The following is a 23251-nucleotide window of genomic DNA, read 5'->3' on the forward strand; positions in this document are numbered from 1 at the left end:
TTATCAATATTAGAGGTCAATTGGGCCTACTAAACATCAAACAAAAAATGTAGTTTTTTTTAAGTATTGTTATTTTGAAATAAAGAGGTCATAGAGTGATCGCCTTAAGTCCAATAAAGTAATTTATACAACAATATACTTATACGGCTTTGTAATCATCACAATCGCTATGCATAATGATTAATCGAAATTAAGGCTATTTTTAAGAGCTTTTAAGTCCTTCATTTGAAAATGTATGTTTTTTTACTTTTATTACAATTGTGATAAATTTTTAACCTGGCGCCAGTATGTTTTTGAAATATTTTTTAAATAGGATGTTTTTAAGAAAAATTTGTTCGTTAAGAAAATATGTCGTGTGCATTTTTAAACAAAATTATGTCACTTAACTTGATACAATAATATAATATTTTATTATATTAAAATATCCAAAACTATTTATTTTTATTACAAATTATGAAAAAGTAATACTTAAAATATTATGAATTTTATCAAAAATCGAAATTATTTATAAAGAAAGTTATTAAGTAGTAAAACAAGTTGCTTTCTCACCAGTTTTATTTTATATATTATTTAATGACAAATAGGTTGAGTTAATTAAATTGGTTTTCAATTTATTAAAACTCGGTCGTAAACAAAAAATTTATACTAACTCATCTATTTATGATATGCAATACGTTATGGATTATAAACATATAACTATACAATCATATTATTTAATTAATTGCAACATGTCTGACCACACTTTTATGATAAAGACAGCTTAATCATTATTATTATCGGGTTGTTCTTAGAATATTTATCTATTATAATCGACAATTTAGGTCGTTTGCTAGATTAAGTACTAAACAGTCGTCAAGAATAATTAAACTTTGACGTTTCTCTTTTATATCTTATGATTTAAAAATCAACGGTAAAAAAATGTGTTTTTATAGAAAGTTAAATTACAACTGAATTATAAAATTTCATAGTATTTACATCCCTAAGAGAATCGATTACCTATATTTATTTAATAGTATATAATGTAATTATAATATTAAATGTTAAATTATTAACCTCAATATTATCTTTTATTTAATCGTTATTTAATTGATCACTCATGAGCAATCAACCAATCCTGTAATTTTTCTGTTGGGTGACCCAATTGTCTAGCGTTCAACTTCCAATAGTTATAATTGAAACCGTCAGAGTTTATTCTAGTAATGCAATAATGACGTGACCTTAATTAATATACTCTGTCGAGAAAATGGCAGATGAGGTTTTGTATTTTTCATGTTAACACAAAAGATTTTTTCTTTTCTAATAAGACAAAATTCAGCACGTGCTTTATAGAGGGTTCATATTTTTGGTCGAAGATTGTATTTTGATAATACACGTGAGAATATTAATTGGAAATATTATGGGCATTTTGAATCGACCTTCTGAGAATCTTATAAGTCTTGTAAATATATAACATATTCGTACAACGTCAACTTAAGTTCGAGTAAAGTCCATGTTATTGAAATATGCGAAGAATTTAATACGCCTCGTACTCTACTTTGGTATTCTTCTGTTTTACTTTCAAACAAGCCGCTCTTGTTTATCATAACCTCATAATAATGTTTGTTAAATTTGTTATGATTAGCGTTTAAACGATAACCTTAGATACTCCTATAGCTTTAACACACCAATGGTGCCATTATTCAATATAGTTTTTAATCAGTTTTAAGTTAAAGTAAAACAAATATATTTTATGTAATAGTTATGGATATTATATTTACAATTAAAAAATATTAGATATTATCAGGAACGGAGAGTTCTGTTGAAATGAAAGAACAATGACCCGTGTTATGTAATTTTTAAAGCCCAACATAAACAGAAAGAATTAAAAATAATACCAAAATTAATTGACTTTTTTTCATTAATTGATGTAATAATAAGAGTATTTTGATAGTAGTATTAATTTTATTGGTCGTTTTTCATGAGAACTAAAACGTATAAGTTCGTCTGCTCCTTTAATAATTGTGTTTTTAAACAATACACCCTATCGTGTGACTAATATAATATTTGTTGAAAAGTTACAAAATGCGATTTTGACGAACAAAAAGCAATTATTGTAACAGTTTGTAAGGCTGAGTACTCATAATGCGTTTAGGCGGCATAGTTTAGTACAATCAGGTATGTAAGGGCTTAAGCATATGTATATGATGTAAGATCATCAAGTGGTCGACAGAGGCGGCGACAAACGCATCGCGGTAGTCGCAACCCAAATGCTTTTGCCCCAGGTCGGTGGTGATCGTGATACGTCACACTGGTCGCCATGACGACAACACAAAAGGAAAACATAAACGTGCAGTCGAACGGGTGGGCGTTCGCTGTTCTACTTTCTGACGACCGTTTATTGTTTGCTCGACGTTTATCGCATGTAATTAGCAATTATATCTAACACTTATCAAAGGCGAGTACACTCCAAACGAACACGCGTATTGTAATAATAAATGGCACTTGAAATTTACCGGCTCTTGTTTCATTTTGTGTTGATAGTTATAAATAGATCCTACGTTACGAATTTGTTATTTAACTTGAACTGTATTTATTAAAAAACATTTCAATTGTTAAGGTACTCAACTAGAAATGGTTAATTTTTTTTTTTAATGATTTTTATATGGATCTTTGTAAAATAATAATTTTAAGTCGGCGGCATTCGATTATTTTTTATCTAATACAGTAGTAAGCCGTGTAATGTTTACAGTATTGAATTTTTCGTGTATCTTGAGTCCATTAACCTTAGGGAAACATTAACCGAGATTCGGTTACCATCTTTCGACGTAAACTTATTAGTAATTGACTATAGTATATGGTCTCGACGTGATAAAAAATAACAAGTATAGTCTGTAAAGTGTTAAAATAAGGGATGTCACAGTTCAACGATTCCCCCGCGTCTGATTCGTTCTTTTACCTGTCGGAAAAAGTCATTGAACTTTCAAGTGAGACGACTAGTAGTCAAACAACAAAGGGCTTTACTAACACTATTTTTTTCCTAACCGAGATATCGTTAAACATCAAATGTTAATTTTATTATTCGACAGATGAAGTAAATTTAGTTGCAAAAAAAATTATTCATAATGACCCTAGAAGAAGGTCATAGCCTTCAGTCCGGACACTTTCACGTAAGCAAGGCCGTTCAGTCGGTTGTCGCAGATGAGAGTCAGATATAAGTGACGTCGAACAGTAGTGGTAGAAGGAGAATAGTATATGAATATGTGTAGGCGATGGTCATGAAATTCGTATGTAAACGAAATAACTTACAGGGTGTCTCGTTGACACTGAACGAAACATCGCTGTCGTCCTTGTCTGTGTTCAATGTCTCCGATAACATGTAACGTATCGTGCAAATTTAGCTCTCAAAACAATTATTTTATCTTCACGATATAAAGATAATAAAGCAACTGAATTGGTCGTGAATAATCTTTTTTTAGACAAAACACCCGCAATTCGAAACACTACAAATTAATTACCTTGAGAACGGTCACGGCGGACTTTGCCTAATCTAACCTTGTAATCGAGACAACTCAAGTGTTGTGAAGCATTTTCAATTTTGAATTTTACACCGAGTTTATTGGTACAATATTTTTTTATCTGAAAAAGAACCGTTCATTGCACAGCGGCTAATTTAAATTTTCTTTGTTTTACTCATAATCGTCATCTAATATTGTGTAAAAAAAGCATACATTGTAAAGATGTAATTTACACAAGACTTATTTTTTTCACAGTCCACATAATAAACACTTATTAACATTATTGCTACGAATTAGGTGAACCGTTTTAGAATTACTCAATGATATTTTTTCTTTATTGCTATTTTCTTTTATTAGTAATAGGTTTTACTATTAGATTTGCCCTTGTTGAAAAGTTAACATAAAATATTACAAAGTTGTGACGAGTTCCTCTACCGTCATCGTTCATCCTGATTGAACGTCTTGTCCCAGACCCACATTTTTCGCCCGCGTGATCATCCGACACTGTCGTTCAGGGACTTATATCAACCAGCTAATGATCTGATATTCAAATAAATGTTATTAAGTCGACATTTATCTGTTTCAATAATTATTGCGAGGTCATTTTTGTAGTATTTATGTATTAATTATTTTTCCATAATGACGATAAAACGGTAAAAATAAAAAACCGGTGCGTATTTTCCATTTCGTTTGAAAAAGGAAAGGTGTATGGTAAAAAAATATGAGCAAAATCGTGTTGAAGGTGAAAGTATGAGTGTGTTTGTACACCGGACAACTGTTTGGATTTTATTTGTGTGTGTATAATTTGAAATTTCTCTTTTACTTCTTCACTTGCACGTTGTAATGTTGTTTTTTCTGAGCTATCATTAGATATACACCAATGTATTCAGTATGGGAAATTTATATTGTTCAAAAAATACAATAATTATATTAAAATTGCTTTCAATGTCTTAATTTATCAAAAGTTAAATGTAAAAATTTCAAGTTAATTATTATGATAAACATAGTGAAAATAAATTTTACACTTTTCAAGAGTTGTGTTGGTGGTAGATATTTATACCATTGTTGGAATTTGTATTATTTAGGTCAATTGATTTATTCCCGCCAGCGAAATAATGGTAGTTATCTTCTGAGTAAATAAAATAGGTCAAGACAAGATTATAGAGGTAAAAAGTATCCCACAAAAAATGTTGTGATTCAATTAAATCATCAAATTCTTCACTCTATCTACGTCAAATTGTGTTTATTTCATAAGACGATCTTTAAAGATTTTTTTTTTATAAAGGCCTCGACTTTAGTGGTCACTGGTTGGGTTTTTTTGGGTTTGGGAAATTAATTTTACATAATAAATATGATATATATATATATATATATTAGGTATCAAATATTGAACACAAGAATTTTGTAAAGTATTTTATTAGTTTCTTTTTTTTTTTGTATTCTTTGTAAAGCATTTTCTAATTTGCTAATTTTGCTACACTTAAATATTTTGGGCATCATTATTTAGGCATTTTGCAAGACTGTTTGATAAGTTTTTACTTTCTTCAGAAAATTGGAAGCATTCTATTAATAAATGTTTAATGGTGACTTCAGTTTCACTAGATGTACATTGGTTGGGCTCTGAGTTATCACCAAGTGTCTAGGGGTCTAGATATGACCACTTTTTAGTCTAGACAAACATATATCTTCATTTAATATTTTATAAACATATTTATATTAACATATAACTATATGTTAATAATTTTTTATAATGTTTATAATATTTAAAATTTCCATATGATATAGCTATATGGAAATAAAAATAAAAATTCGTAAACATTTTAAATGATCTTTTTTAAGTTTTTATTAAATATATTGTTTTATATTTCAAGTAGTATACCTAACTAATAAGCATAAACATTTTATTCGTAACTAATAGTATTTATTTCTATTATTAATTTTTAATAACTAATTAGTAGCTTGTGTGGCAAAATTATGAAGGTAACAATATTTATAATATTTTTCATTAACTTGAACATCGTTTTAATTTTAACTTAAAGTTGAGCATTCTGAATTTTAAACAAAAACGACAGTTTAATAATAATGACATAATAATTAATGCAAAAGTAGACATTTATTTCACAATAAAATGTTGTAAACTGAACTGTTTCACATTAGTTCATTTCTACTTTAGTTATTATTAATGGCAGAGTTCTAGTTTAGCCTTAACATTCAAGGTGTATGTAAAACAAACGCCATCATGATCGCTTCGAAGGTTGTTTAGACAATGTCATTAGCATTACATGTTATAGAAATCGATGATTTTGTTTTGTTTTTCTATTTGCCATAATTGGTTATAATAAACATATTAGCCGCTAAAAATAAATCGAAGAAAATTATTTGCTTGAATAAAATATTAAATTTGAAATCACGAGACTAAGACAGTCTCGTGAATTCAGGTTGTCTTGAAACTGTTAAAAAAAATTTGCTCTTCATCAGTTTTATTTGACCTTTCTCAAATGAAAAAAATTGTATTATACGATATACATAATTCTTGATTTATTTTTTAGTGGACGTTTTGTATAATTATTTGGCGAGTATAACAACATTATATTACTATCGTAATCTCATTTGTATATATATCTATAAAATATGTATCTGTAATCGTATAAGTTAAATAAAGAATGTGCGAATCATATTGAACTAGGACGATTAAATATTTTAAGTATTGCGTTTTTTCCCATCTACTTCCGTTTGGTGTTTATGTTAGAAACTGCAATTAATTCGATTACATTTTTCGTCTAAAACTGTAAAAAAGGTTTGTTCAAGGTGAAAGCGCAAGTGGTCGTCATCGCGCTCACGAGTCCGTTTGTTTGTCGCGGTTATGGTCCAGTTTTAATTGCATTCCGTTGTGCGCACTTTCGTTTTCGCTATCATTTGTTGTTCATCTTTTCTCCGAAAGAACCGCTATGCGTTTTTAAATTACTACCTGTGCATTAATTGTTCCGAAAACGTTGGTTGAAAACAATAACAACGACTATAACAGTCACAAAACCGTGTAATTAAACTGTATATAATATGACGCCGTATCAATTAAGCTACTCGTGGGCGTTGAGCTACACTTTTATGTAACGTCATGGGGACTTAAATAATAACGTGATAACAGTAATTTGAACACCGAATTATCCGATGAAACTGATTTTAGAATTGTATAGAGCGCATTGATATTGTACATTTTTTTTATTAAGATAAGTATGTTATGTACAATATCAATGAAAGAGTTCTCCACTATTTGAACCTTATCTTATACGCCAACGCTCCTATGTGTAAACACTATTTTGATCTCAAATAAATTATTTCTATCTATGTTAAAAATGTATTGAGTGATTGATGAGAAAAACAAACCGTACTGATAGCGTAATTGTGGTGGCACCGTTGATCGAGTACAATTTCCATTCACATTCTTTATTATTGATAAACAATGACGTGATATACAATATCAGGTTGTGTAAAGTGCAATCCACGTAATGGGATTAATTGGATTCTAGGAGACGAGTATAATAAATCGAGAATGAAAAAGGTTTTGGCGAAACCCATAGACTGTGGTTACAGTAATAGAATCGTAGCGTCGACAATCGAACGATTTCCTTTTTTTTGTTCCTTTTCACTATTTTCGCAAATTACTCAACTGATACAGAAACATAATTTCTATCGGATATCTATTCACGAACTATTAAAATATCAATTTACTACTTGGCATGGTGTCATTAAAGCTTTGAAAATCATTGGCTTGAGCCGAACAATAATTATCACGAGTAGATATGCATAATGATTTACATAAACAAGCAAATTGCGTATACATTTAGATTTTTTTTGCATATAAATTTTCTCAACAAAAGATTTCCGATGATTCGTCCAAGGTTTGATTCTTTAATCTTTACGAACAATAGAAGAACAAAGTCTATTGCGATTTACTCGATCAGATGTAAAATCGCTACACAACGTTGCTAGTTAAAGCAGTGTAATGAGTTGTTACTGTATATGTGAAAAAAAAAAATTTATAAATTTTTTTAGTAAATTTATCTGAGGGAACTTGTGAAAATATTACAATAAGAATCGCCAATTCAATAATCATCGCATTCGTTAATTACCGTAGTAATTATTGTTTATCACTAAACTTAATCGTTAATTAGTTACATTGTTTTGATTTTAATTATTTATCAATTATGTCATTTCATTGGACCAACTAGAGTTAATTAAAATTTATTCAAGTGTTGAACATCTAAAATATTTGGTATGAGTAAGATAAATTCATAGGGGACATCGAATCTTAAGTTAAAAATCGTGATCCACGCCTGTACGTCGATAAAGATCTAATATTGTTTTTATACTATTTTTACGGTGCAGAAATTCCCGTAGTATTTAGGTCGTATGACTTTCGGGGTGGTCATCTTAGTGTCATGTTGTTAAAACGTGAGGAGAAGACTCTGTTTGAGGGTTAAATTGCAAACGGACGAATAAAGAAAATACATGACGATTGTTTTATGCAGGTTCTCCCGGTCGTGCCAACTTTCACTCTGCCGTCTTGTTGAATCGACCGGCATTTTGTTAACGGTGTTATTAGCGTTTTCACTTTCACGTCTCTCGTTGGAATTAAATAACACGGTGGAGTCGCCGTGAATCCGTTAGCCTAGCGGTCTGCAGTCTCTTTCTCCTAAACATACACTTGTGTTCGGCGTATGATCTCAACAAGTCAAGTGTACCGTTATTAAAGACTGGTCGTCGGAGAGATTATGTAAAAAATAATCTCTAAAAAAAAAAACTGCAATAAAAACCGATTGGATGAGAATCAAAAATATATATAAATAAATTATACATTCTTGATTTTAGTGTTAACATCGAGAAATAGAAATTCATATAAATATGATAGTATAAGAAATCTATAAACGAGTTTTGACACCATCCCTTTAATTTAATTATTAACACTTTAAGTAAGACTTCCATGGAAATATTAATGAAGTTTAAAAGCGTAGTATAATCCCAACATTTGTAATATCTATGTTTAAACATTTTAAACATCTGTTTAAAAATCTTGAAACATCTTATCATAATGTATTTACTCTTTCTTCTTCTTCAGTAGATATGATTCAACAGACAACATAGAAATATTTATTATATTTAAGATTGAAAATAACAAAGCCTTAGCTAGTTTTTGAAAATAAGTTTCGAAATTATAAAATACGCGTACGTTTTACACTAATTTGTAAACATTTTGTTGAATGATTAAGTATACTATCAATGATTTCTATTCAGTCAAAACATATTTCCAAGTTGAATAATTTTATCAATAAAATGTTTTCAAGTTAATTGAGTTATTTGTAAACCTTAAATTTGTAAATCCTTAAGGAAGGCTATTGTATTTAATTTTGCCAACTATAATATTATAAAATGTCTGCGCTGGAGTTACATTACGATGAACATAAACGTAGAATTTCGTGTGTTTAAATATTGATTACATTTTAAACAAACAAGGCGTTAGTTAAAGTATTATTTTAGTTATTATAGAGAGATAACCTGTTTTTGACTGTGTTTAATTTGAACAGAAGATATCAGGCGACCTTTGGTCTTCGTGTGATACAATAATGTTATTGGTTAAAAATGTACACGATACATTGGAAACTGAAAATTAATAACCCATCGAAACGTGTTATGCCTAACGATTTGGGATAAGTATAAAGTTTTTATTAAACACAACGAGTTGCAAGTTTCACGTGAGCTATACGTAACATGCCATGCCGGTTTTTTAACATTTTGAATAGCGGGAACCACAAATTACGCATCGTATTTTTCGTCATTTTATATTTTGTTTTGAATGTGACGAGTCGGAAACACTGGGTAAATGCGACTCTAAAAATAAACTTAGTTACTTAACGAAAAAAAAAAAAAATTAGGCATAATAATTTTCTAATAAAAATTAGAATTGTTTGTTCAGTTATAAACTTTGGTATTTTGTTCACCATCCGAGTAAGGGAAAACAAGCTATTGTTGACCTAAATTTTATGAAGTACATTGTGTAAAAGACAAATAAATTATAGGAATTAGGGTAATAATACAGCGTAGGCGAAAAGTATTTTCTAATTCGCAAAAAAAAGGCGTATATTGTAGAATGGTAAAGGTCATTGTGTGTGTTTTTGCGTCGGGGAGATTTTGGCAACAAATCGTGCGAAGTGTATACACCAATGAGTGTTAGTCTGGTTCACTTCGAAGGCCGGCCGGCAATATTGCATAGTTGGTCTTGAAATATATTCGACTGTGCACCTGGTTCATTATACGATGTGTAATGCTAATTTAATACTGTAGTTATCACTGACTTTACCTTGACAAAGATAATTATTCTTAAGTTCATTGGAAAAACTTGTATATGGACGCGATTAAGCCATCTGTTGCAACTGAGTAACACATATGTAGAAGAAATTTTTTTTTTGGAGAAAAAGTTTTAAAAATAGGGTCAACACAGATGCATTCATTATATAACACAATAACCATACCACCTTTCTTATTTATTATATGCAATATGTACAGTTAAACGGTCGATATATTTCTTTACCTGGTTTCCACGTAATAAAGCAAAATAAAGAAAAAAAAAAATCTGGTGTCACACGAGTGTTTAACAATTTTTTTTGTGTAAACAACAACCGTTTTGTGTGTATAATGTGAGAACTGCATGCAAATATTGGTTAAATGTCATTTTTGTTTAAGGAAAGTATCAAGAATACTTAAAACGTGACAAATACGTGCAAACGCGTTGAAAAATACTCTAAAAAAAGATTGCGAGATTATCAATAAAAAAACTGTGAGTATTTCTAACTAGATAATTTGAAATCTATGTTAGATAGCAAGATTTTGCAAATGTTATTGTTTCACAATGACAAAATAAAACTTTAAAGGCGACCTGACGGTAGTTCGGAAGTAGGTCACTCGACCAAAACAACACAATACACATGTATATTTGTGTTTGTATTACTAAAGTACTTCGCGTAATATACGAAGGCGGCGGAGTCTGCGGAGAACTCATTCATATACACGAATGGCATTCTTTAATTATTTTAATCGGTGAGATTATTCACAAGTAGATACACGTATTTAAATGTCTATTATTGAAATCGTTTGATAGAGAGCATGGTCCGTGGAGGCCAAGACAAGGCCAACCAAGAGGTAAAATACAATGGTGAAAATTTCGCGGCTCAGTAGGATTTTGGCGAAACGGTTTGTGCGTTAAGCGAGCGCTGTTACACTTAATGACTATTTTTTTACCATAACGGTAACCGTCTGCTGTAAAACGATAATAATCGAAAAACAATCATTATTGTTGGCGTTACACATAACGCATAATATAGTTATTAATATAATATGATACTAATAAGTGTGTCACGCATATACGTAGACTCAAGGCTGTTGTGTAAAATGATGATCGCATTGCGCGCGCCCGACCGATCCGCGTTTAATGCGTTCATATTAAGGCACGTTTAAAAAATGAATAATACGACAGTTGTTTTCGAAAATGACATACGATAATGTGTGAACGAGAAACCCAATCGGAATTCACTTGGTCTACATAGCAGTGCTGTGCCGATTTGATATTGTTATAATTGTTATTGCTTTTACGGTTGGGATAAGACAACATAAATTCATTAATAATTATTTGCAACGACCCTGACACTAAAAATATTACCGAAAATCCGATTTGTCGCTTTGAATTCGTTGCGATTTTCTTTTCTACGACCAAAAGTTTCATTTATCGAATAGATCTTGTATTCACATCATACACATTATTCTACATCAGACGCTGTTTTTTTTTTTTAATATCTATATATTGCAAATTAATATAATATAATCATTGTTGTTGTCGGTGTATTATTATTATTGTAGAGAGGCAGGCGATGGTGGCTATCAAGGTAATGTTCAAGGTAGAAGTCGACGAGTTATCATCAAGGCGACCGTTCCTTCCGCGTTGCTAAAAACCTTGTGAAACCCGCTTGGAGGTGGTGTGCTATAATATACCTACTAGCATTTTTTTAACATTTAATTTATGATTACATTATAATTTTCTAATACACGATACCTCGTTCGAACGATAGCATTTTCTTGTGTAACTTTGATCATTGCACTCAAACTCTATGAGGGTTACAGTCATAAACAAAAAAATTGTACTTGGATTATTTTCGCGGGCTCGCCCAAGGATTATTGCCGACAAAATCGAAGGTGTGCTACCTTGATAGTCATTAGTCTACTCTACAGTCATGGTTTAGCTTTGGAATTTTCAACTTTTATTTTTTCGATTTTTTTTACGTATAAGGTCTGGGACGTCAACAAGAAGTTCAAGGTTACTCTATCGAAAGAAGGATATCATAGCCAACATTACTTTTTAATATAATTTTCGTACAGTCATTCTAAGTAACGTGTAAAGTGTAAAGCGTCATATATATAGGGACAATTAACCAACGTTTAAATCAAAACATAGATACGAGATAATATTTCAACGTGTACCGGTATAGCTATAAAATTTAGCGGTTATCGACTGTCGTAAATTTTTATTAATGACTTAAATCCATTCATTCGAGTAAAAGCTAAAACCGTAGGTATTGTATTGTAATTTTGTTACTGGAATCATAGTTTGAAGAAATTCGTCTGTATGTGTCATTATTTAAAGGTTATTGGCTTTTTGATCAATAATAAAATTATTATATTTTTTAAGAGGTTTCTTATGAATACATTTTTCATTTTAGTTAAACATTTCTGAAGAACCTTACACTAGACAAGTATATAATTGATTACTCACTAGCATTAAAATCCAAAGTTGCTAATGAAGGTTAGAAGTAAAGGACGTTATCCAATACTTGAGGTGTGACTGAGGTCCCGAAATCTGTTCAGACACTAAGTTTAAAGCACTTAGAAAAAAGTTCGAACAAAAACACAGTACCCAAATTAAAAAAAAAAAAAATACACTGAAAAGAAAAAGTTAAATATATAGAACACTAAAAAAAAAAAATTGATGTATATTGTGCGATACCGTGAATAAGAAAAATATTAACTTCGAGTCAATACCACCGGCGTTATGAATGAGATATAAAATAGTGGCGACGATAAGCGAGCGAATGGTGTGTAAATGGTATGGACCGCGTGCACGCAAAGCGTTCACTGTGATAGGAAAATGTGATCGGACGGTGTGCTGTACGGTGACGGCGGCAACAGCGGTGACGGGGAATTTTCAGCCGAGTGGGGCCGACGAAGGCCGGCCGATGTCGAACGCTGCTTAGTTTTGACGTGCTTTGTTTACACTTCATTTATAGATATATCATTACAAATACTTTTTTGCCGGCCGACCGCGACGTGTGTGTATTTTAATCCTTACACTCAATCGTTTTTATAACGATAACCATTACTATATCTTTGTAACTGTTGATTAAAACCTTCTGCTACTTAATGATATAATGCACCGAACACAATAATAAAATGATAAAATTCTTATTTTTCTCTGAATTTATCTAGAACAATAATGTATAGTAATAATATAATAAAATAAGATATTTAAGGTTGACATTGAAATTAACGTTGACATTGCCATTGTAGCACATTTGCGATTTGAAGCTAAACAATGATAGTTAATTGATAATAATTTAGTGTGATGCAAGGTAAACATAAAAACTTGGGTAACCATCATTGGACGATGTTCAAGTTGTGTTTTGATAATCAACGTGAGTATCGCATTGTTTTCCCACGATACGGCGGTCAGGGAGCCATTGACATTGTTGTGCCTAAATTGCCTAATCGAAACGCCGGTCAAATATACCATTTATTTACTTCATCGACATTTTTAATTCATTTCAGTTACAAATTTTTATTTATCTATTATTTTTTCAAACCATTAGAAAATTTATACGATACAACGTAAGACACTCGTTATTCTTTTTATATATCATTTTAAAGTTTTAATAATATTGTATTTTTTTAATAATTTTTCATACTTTAAATTTTCTCCAGTAGTCAATTAAATAAAATTAGTCCACTAATTAAATTTATTTTGTACTACATTTCCTTAATAGAAAAATGTAATTGATTTATTTTACAATGTCATTACTTTGATACATTATAATAAAATAAACTACAATGTCGTCAACATACATGTATATGTATAATTTACAATTTTAAATGAGTTTAATACCCTCGTGCATTCCTTTACTAATTTTACTATTGTTAAGGTGAAATATAACATGTGGTTTTAGCACCATAGTAAAGTCAAATCTTTAGTTCCGGGGCGGATAGGCATAACTGGAAAATAGAATCTAGCGGCTTACATGACTATATCTAAGATAAGTAGCAATATTTTTCATTAAAATAAGTAGCCGCCCACCGAGATTCCGAGATTTTCCCGCTGAGACTATCCGCCCCTGCTTAGTGCATTTTTTTTTAGTTGTAAAAAAGAGTTCGTTAATTGATACAAGATTATTTTTGGTAAACTTATGTGATAATTAATAAATTTGTATTATTATTTATATTGATTAGATTTTTGTTTCATAAATTAAATACAATCTCGAACCAATCTAAACCAATAAAATAAAAAAATTTAACGAAATTTATATTAAGATAGTTTTAAAAGATATCAAATTTATATTTGTTCAAACATTCAAATAACCAATGGCTTAATTAAAATGGTAATGAACAGGGCTATAAATTATATGCAGTTATAAATTTTACTTTAGCAACATTGAAGCCCAATTTTGTTATGTAATCCTACATAGTAACACAATAATATTTTTCATTTAAGGGGGAAATAATCCCTTTAATCTGTTCAAACTATTAACATCGAAAAAAACATATTACTTAGTTTTCAAATAAACTAATTACTCAATTAAAAGTGAATTAAAAAATTTGTACTGTTTGATGGTGTATTCGGATTAACTTGACAAAATTTATAATGCATATACTTCACAGTTCTGGTAATGACTTAAATTAAATATAACTGTTCGAAATTAATTTAAAAATAGTTATTGTTTTTCAAACGTACAGTTCATTATAAAATTATTTAATACATTCTGATTAAATAAAGTTTAATTTTCAATAAAGAATTTTAATGATTTAAAAGGAATCTGCTTAATTTTTATATTAATAGTATTATATACTATTTATTATAATTATGTCATTTTTTAAAATTTGATCGGTATTGCGTACTTAAATGCGCAAATGGAGTTTTCCTTTTTGTACATCATAATATACATAATAAATATAAAATACAAAATGATAAATAGTGACAATCAATGATAAAAATAAAATAAATTATAGGTAATTTAATTGACAAGAAATTATATCAAAATTATATTACATCAAAATCGTAAGTAAATTTTTATTAAATAAATTCAGCAAATTTTATCTATAGATAGAATTTACATAGTTTTATTGTTCACATTAGCTTTTATCTAATAATTGTCATTAAAGAAATGTTTTTTTTTTAAGATCAAACTGACATGTTCTTTCAACGAATCAATAATAAATCAAATATAATGGCTATAGATTGAATAATGACAAAGTCAAGTCTTTATGACAAATGTAAATATTTTAAAAAATTATATTTTAATACTGTACACTCATTTAATCATAAGGTATATTTAAAAATTGCATCTTAATTTTTGAGCATTTTTTTCAAATTTTCTACATCAACACATTCGTTAAAATAAAAAAAAAATTAATCAGCATATTTATGAATATATGAAATAGAAATTATTGAGTTTAGTTTGAAAATACTAACTTTATCAGTAAACTCAGTATTTTCAAACTACTTATTTTTTATATTTTATTTGTGTTATTAATAACTGTTTTTATTGATATTAAAATTAATTTAACAGTAAATATAAGTTTAAATTCCAATATAGGATCAAAACTAACACATATTATTTACTTAATGGATGTATTGGTTATATTTAATAAACAAAAACTAGATTGCAAATTTTAAAATTTTACTTGAATATTTTCTTACATTTTCGATTAAATGTTAAATATCAAGGTTAGTTAAAGAAGCAATGTATAGAATTTGTTATATCCGATTCCCAGTAAATAAATTATATTTACTAAATAATGTATTCTATAGATAATAGTTATTTGATGACACTTTTTAAAAATAATAATTATGTTCCTTACCAATAACTGACGAATAAATAATTTCATAAAAATGCCAAACAAAAAACAAAACTCAGTTTGATGACATAATAAATAGTTGTATATAATTATTTTAAAAATAATTTCAACAACCTATAAACAATTTTAAATTTAATTTTAAAAAAAATATTTAGCTATAATAGAGTTTGATTTAAAAATATTCCACATGTGAAAATTTTTAATGTTTATGTGTGAATGCTTAAGTTTATTTAAAACTTATTAAACAATATGAATGTTTGATTTACTAATTTAAATTTCTAATATTTTTTATGTTTAGAATTATGTTTTAATTATGAATTAAAATTAATTTTGAAATTCAACATTTTTCTTGAATTAAAAAAAATACAAATGTTTATTTTAAATAAAAATATTTTTGAACATGTTTGAATATTAATTAAGGAACAGTATTAATTAAAGTACTTCAGGACAGGAATACCTCTTAGGTTTCTTAGGTGACAAGTGATACTGTTGCAACCTTCCTCAAGAAATTTATAAGTCACTAATATAAAATTAGCGAATATCACACAATCGTTCCCCGTTAATGGGGGAAATTTCCAAAAAATTTTTTACAATTTTTAAAATTGGTAAATTTTTTCATTTTTTTTCTTAAAACTACCATAACTTTTTCAAAAATCAACCAATCAACATAATTTTTTTTTTATATTAAATTCTTAGATATTTCCCTTTCATTTGATATAATTTTTTTGAAAATCTAACACTTAACCTGCTCACAGGGGGGGATTTAAAATAGTAACTTTTTTCAAAAACTTTTTCAACTAAACTTTTGAAAATGTTCCGGAAATACTGCGTCCTTTAAACATATACCAAATCAAAGATAATGTCATATACTGTAAAATGAAAAAATAAAATTTGTCCCGACACTTAATCTTCTACATGCAAACGGCTGCTTAGTAAAATAATGGTATTTTTGTGTTAAAATTTTCGATTTAAAATTTTCAACTTTAAAATGCTATAACTTTTTGATAAATGTATGTATCAGCACAATTTTTATTTTCCAAATACAATATAAGTATATCTTTTATTTGACATACTTTTTATTAAATTTTGCACAATTTTCCCTTATATAGGGGTTGTTTGAATCACAGTACAGAGGCGGGCGGCGATCCGGACAGTTTCGGCGTACCGAACGGTGTCCGGAGTGGGTATCCTGTTGTCACTTCCGAATCCGAGGACCGGCGGATGGCCATGCTCCGGTGGCGGACTCGCCTCTCGGAGGAAACGACGAGAGTCGAGTGGACTAGATCCCTCATAGGGCCCGATCGGCTGGACAGGTGGGTGGACCGGACTCACGGTGAGATGACTTATCGTCTCACCCAAGTGATGTCCGGCCACGGCTGCTTTAACGAATACTTGCACCGTATTCGTAAAGCAGCCGCGCCGATGTGTGACCACTGTTCGGATCGCCCGGTAGAGGCTGACAGCGCTCTGCACACCCTCTTTTGGTGCGAGGCGTGAGCCCAGGAGCGGGACTCGTTGGAGTCCCGACTAGGGTCTACGTTCCGAGTCGGGTCCATGGTGGACCTGATATTGGGGAGCCGGGAGGCGTGGAGGCTCGTCCAGGCGTTCGCCGAATCCGTTTTGTTAAAGAAGGAGGAAGCGGAACGCCTGAGACAGAGGCAGCCACGCCGCCCGGCACAAGAGGACATGAGGCGCTGATTTAGGCCGGTGCCTTAGGTTCTTGTTCTTGCTTTTGTTTTTGTTTGTGAGTTAATCTTAAATTAAATTAAAACTTAAAAAAACTTATTAAAACTTATATTATATACTTTACTATGAAAAAAAAAAAATTCGAAGTATACATTTTCATCTTGGTGAAAATGGCTTCCGTATTCAAAAATATGCTAAAATTCTGGGTTTTGTATTTTATTTTATTTTAAAATATCTTATTAGGGGAATACACAGACTTTCATGAATATTATATAATTTAATTAATATAGAATAAAGTTCATAAGACATAAGAAATTACACTTATAAAAATTTTTTTATTTTTTTAAAGTCGAAAAAGTAATTTTTTAATTTGAATTAGCTTAAATTGTTAATTTTATCATGCGACGAAAGCATCGAACAGTTGCCGAATCGGTAACACTTGTGTCTTTCACGCTTAAGGTACAAGGTTCGAATCCGCCTATGGCAATAATATTTTGTATTTTTTTTTGAGTAAATAAAAAATGTTCAAATAATTTTATTTTTATCACATTTAGATTCATTAACTTCAATAAATATCAAGGATCCCATCACTATAGTATCCCCTCGTGAGAAGAAATTTTTTATTCTTGTTAATATTATTTTACTATGCGTTTTTTTTTGAGGCCGTGATTTATTTTCCCAACCCTCACTTAACCTATTTTTTTCAACGATACGACAAATGACTATAATTCGTATCAAGTTGAAGATATTACCCTTAAAAATTAAAAAAAATCCCTTAATCAAATAACAAGTAGCTTAACCAGCTTTTTCCATATAAACAATCAAAATCTTTAATTTCTAATATTTTTAAAGTATTTATTGTCGAATTAGATTTGATATGATAAAAGTATTCAATAACAAAAGAAAATAATTTTACTTTGTAATTTGTTAATTTTTTAACTCTATTTGTGTGTGCTACTACCAGTTTATAATATTCCAAATTTTTTTGAAACATGTTGCTATATAAATCATAAATTAAAAAAAAAAAATAATTTTTAGTTTCACCTGAATTTAACTATGGATTTTTACTATTATAATCAAATTTTATAATACTCTCATTTGAGTAAATTTTTTTAACAACCTTTTTTTTATTGGTTATTTTAGTTAAAGTAAATCATTAAAATTAATTAAATTCTGAATATTTCCATCGTAGGATCTTTTTAAACACCAAAATTTAATTAGAAATGATTAGTATAATTTTTATTTAAGTGATCTATTACGATTAAAATGTAAAAAAATATCGAACTTTTCTGATAAATAGTAATTATAAAATTTCCTGACTGCATATTAATTTTAACAATTTCATTTTTTTTTTATTTAATAATGTCAATTTTAAACTTGCAAGTTGAGCTAAAAGTTATGGTAATAAATTAATTTTGTTTTTTATTAAAACTTTCACTTTAAAGGACAATAAAAAGTAGGTTTAAAATGATTACTTATAACATATTAAAAATCAAAATCAATAATAATTTGAAAACAATTAATTTTAAAAATTATATAATATATAATTAAAAGAATTACTAATCTGGGTATAATTAATGAAATAGAAGATGATGTTGCTTTTGTAATTATCCATTAATTTCTTAGAATTAAACACTATCTACAGATTTGCATCGAAGCGTTTTTTATGATAGTGATGTTAATCACTGTCAGATTAAATTTATTCTGGACNTTTATGATAGTGATGTTAATCACTGTCAGATTAAATTTATTCTGGACCCAACTATGCCACGTCCTCACTGTGCAGCGATCTTATTGTGCTGTGTTTTTATGTATTAAATTTGTTTTTAAGGAATAAAAAATGAGTTGAATGAATATTTTTTAAAAACTGCATTCTAGTTTTAAAAATATATATTTTTTGATATTATTTTTTTTAAGTTTCTAATGTAGCTTTTTTAAGTATTACTATATTACTTTATTTCATTTTTTTAATAATTAATTTATCTTGGGCTAACTAATATAATTCAATTTTAAAATAAGTAGTTATTTTTTAGCAGATGTGTACTTTTATTATAAAATTGTTGGTACTTTAAGTAAAAATATATCACGAATATTAAAACTTCATTTAAAATTTTTATCTTCTTGTAAAAGTTTTTAAAATTTATGCGTACTTCCTAAAATTCAAGGTAAAATTTTTTCAAGGTTATAGGTAAATGTCACTAATGTTAGCTAACCTCTACGATTTTATGTTTTATGCTGTACTAGCAATTTTTTAGCTATTAGATATTTTAATTATGATATTGATGAGTTGATATAATTTATTTATGTGATTTTAAACTGTATTGTCCATTGTCTTTAAACAATTACGTAGTTTGATTAATAAATACATTAAATTTTCTAAATTCCCAAATATTAGTTACTAAACTTTTAGCTATGGCTTCTCGAATTTTTTAAAATGATATTTGATGATAATGGTTTTACTACTTGATTGGAGCTTAATCTTTTGCGCCTAATCATACCTTTAAAAAAATGTAGTCCTTTTCTATTAAAAACGTTATAATTTCATAGATTTCTTAATGATAAAGGGGTATTAATTAATATTTGTTTTATTTGGAATCACTTCATATATCTAGCCTAACAAATATCATCATATTGCTTACACATTAAAAATCTTTAAAGTAGTAAATATTACTTAATAATATTTCAATAACCAATAATTAATAAACATTTTGAACAAGGCCGAAATTCTAATTACGAGGGAGTGTCATACACAAATTTACTGACTGGGACTAAAATGGATAAGATTTCCGATTAAATTAACACAAATAGTTATATTTTATTCAAATCTTCCATACCTCCTCTAAAATTTAGCTATGTTCACGTATATTTAATATCATTTAAAGTGAAGCACGATGTATCGTGGACAATATAATGGACGGTGTCTAAGTTCACCCTAACTTTTGGGTAATTTTGTTTTCGCCAATTAAATGTAATCAATGATATAATATCGGTATCATTAAATTTTTAGATAAAAATATTTTGCGTTCATTTGGGAAAAGTTTTATAAGTTTATCAATCTTTCACTGACGAAGGAATTACTCGTCTAGAATTACACGTGGTTAAAAAACTTTATTGAAAATTATAGGGCCCTTGGTTAAGACATTTTAAACCAACTAGTAAAATTCGATTAAATCATTCTTTGGATCTATGAAACATAATGTGGTTTTCGTTAGTATATAAGTTAATTTCGAAAGTTTGTTTTATGAAGAAATTATTTTGATATACCGTTTTATTACCAATCATTATGTAAGTGATCTTCCAACAGTTTCACTGTAGCTCACTAGTACAATTCGGGAATTGCTGTTGAGGGTTGAAAGTAAGTGAGGTAAGTAGCAAACATTTTTAGATGTTATATACGAATAAGTTAGTGGTATTTAAGCAATTTGTCAAAGAAATATTTACATTTTTTAATTTTAAAGCATAATAATTAAAACTTTTTTGTTTTATTATTTTTTTATTTAAATATTTATGAAGTACTTTGTGTAATGTAATAAAAACACAATTTCGACCAATATAATCATTATGTGACTTTTTTTTAATCAAATTATTGAGAACTTTTTATAATAATATTACAATTCTTATAAGAATTAGATGAATGAATTTTAGCAATAAAAAATTTAAAAAGAAACTTACAAATGTTGTCGGATATTAAAAATTAATAATATATTATTAGATTTATTCATTTCACTGAATGTCAAGCGCCAACTACTTTATTTAAACGATTGTTCGAAAAGCAAATGTGGACCAGTTTTCATCAATAACGACGCACGTTCTATACATATCTAAAAATTTATCCTTGAATTTGCGTTGGTACTTGGTACTCGGTCAACGAAGGTGTGCCAAAAAAATATTTGAGTATTTTTAACTCTAAGTACGAGTATGTTAGGCAGCTATGCACCTTAGTGTTCAAGATCAATGGATTATCTACAAACATCTAAGAAAAATTATACTTTAACTTTTTTTAAATTAACTACATTAAATTTTAACGATATTTATCTAAATTATTTGACATTAATTAATGAAACTATAAATCTTCTAGATACTATATAATACAAATTGATCACTTGTGGCTAATTATATTAATAATATTTAACTCAAAAAGCCACAAAAAAATTACTAAAAAATCAAGGATATGTATTTTGGAAACAATATTATCATTATTAATGTTAAACACATACTCACTATTCTTTTAAGTACTACTTATGAATGTTTAAAATGTGCCTATGATTATTGACAGAATATAGTTCCATTATTTTGTCAGATAGTAATATTTCTGATAAAAAAATTAGTATTGCTGTTTTATGAAATTATTTATATTTTATTAAAACGAAATTCCAGAGGTTATTGCATAAAACTATTTATGAATTACATAAAATTTTTGTTAGAAAAATCATTGATTACTCAAGCTTACAGTGATATTTTTAATATTTCAAAAATGTATAAATAAATTAATAACTGATATAAATATATTTATGTAAATTATACTTTTAGCTATAAAGAAAAGAGGCTTAAGTCACATTTAACAATTTTCTGGAAAGCCTATTAAATATATTATTGACACTCATATTATTAGACTATTATGAATTAAATTAAATTCATTGGTATCATGAAAATTATGATCTCAGAATCAAACTACAAACATTCAATGATACAATCAAGGGAGTTTTATAACACCATCAAGATTCAGGACCTTGTTTGTGTTTTAAATATATAGTCGTATAATATATATTGTTTTATTTGTACTTTTACTTTGAAAAAAATTTAATTAATGAAAAATATTTATATTTTAAGATTATACAAAATTAAAAAATGTTCTTTGTATTAAATTTTATAAAGCTAAGTTCTCTATTTTTAAATTTTATTGGAACTCAGCCTTTGTAAATTTCCACCAATACCTATGGATAAAATCTATGCATATCAGTTAATGCTCTTCAAAATTTATGTGTAGTTTGTTACTAACAAAAAGAAGTCTGGAGTCGTTCCCCTTGGATACGGCTGCTGCTATAGTAATTAGTAATGATATTACAATTTATTTAAATATTTTAACATACCGTCACTTGATATGATAAATTTCCTGTGTGCAAAAAACGAATTATCTATACTATATATAGTATTTATTTTCTAAATCTATGAATATCACAACTTTTATCACACAGGTAGTTTTCACAAAGACGATAAATTGAAAGTTAAAAGTTTTAATAAAATTAGGAATAATTGTACAATTATTATTGTAATATTATTCACTGTAATACAAACAACTAGCATAATATCAACTATTTAATACGTTATAATAATTTATTTGTATGACTTTATAATTTAAATACATTAATAACTCTCAAATCCATTGCGTCAGTCTTAGAATTATCGTAAACTTGATACTAATACAAAAAACATACTTGATCTTGGTTAGTAAATGTTTTTATGCATAATTCTACAATAACAAGTTTTGTGTAGTTATTGAAAATAAATTTAGCATTAATATTTTGTAGCATTTAAATAGTCTGTTAGACGCACTTATACAACTATATCTCTTTTTATTGTTAATTTTAAATAAAAAACAATGACAATGTGTATATTGTAGATAGGCAAATACATTAAGGTGGTTATGAAAACAATTCCAACATCGTGGATGCAGTTTTATAAAAGTTTGTTAATAAAAACAGTTTTAATATAAGTAATTGTAAATTATAATATTAAATTATTTTCCTTATGTAGAAACGTTAGCGTTAAAAATTATCGTGTACTATCTGTTTAGTAGTATTATGAGTTTTATTTAATCTGGTTTTTGGTCATTGATAAAAATTAACAAAAATCGTTTATGATATGAACTGATTATTATTGCTGATATTAGAAAAGTTACCTCG

At 28.2% G+C, this 23251-nt stretch overlaps 1 protein-coding gene across 2 annotated transcripts in view; it reads right to left on the minus strand.

Annotated features, from left to right (window-relative positions):
* The window catches only part of LOC126902741 (ecdysone-induced protein 74EF), an 82944-nt gene extending 70257 nt beyond the window's left edge, over positions 1-12687 (minus strand). Inside the window, exon 1 of one of the 2 annotated variants that reach the window (XM_050680339.1) lies at positions 12313-12687. The gene's annotated coding sequence lies outside the window, so the exon portion shown is untranslated. The remainder of the gene's footprint in view (positions 1-12312) is intronic. The other variant, XM_050680340.1, reaches the window with a different exon arrangement.
* Positions 12688-23251: the final 10564 nt, after the last annotated feature.

This window comes from Daktulosphaira vitifoliae, unplaced genomic scaffold (assembly GCF_025091365.1).
Source record: "Daktulosphaira vitifoliae isolate Bord-2020 unplaced genomic scaffold, ASM2509136v1 Scaffold_3, whole genome shotgun sequence".
Classification (NCBI taxonomy): Eukaryota; Metazoa; Arthropoda; class Insecta; order Hemiptera; family Phylloxeridae; genus Daktulosphaira; species Daktulosphaira vitifoliae.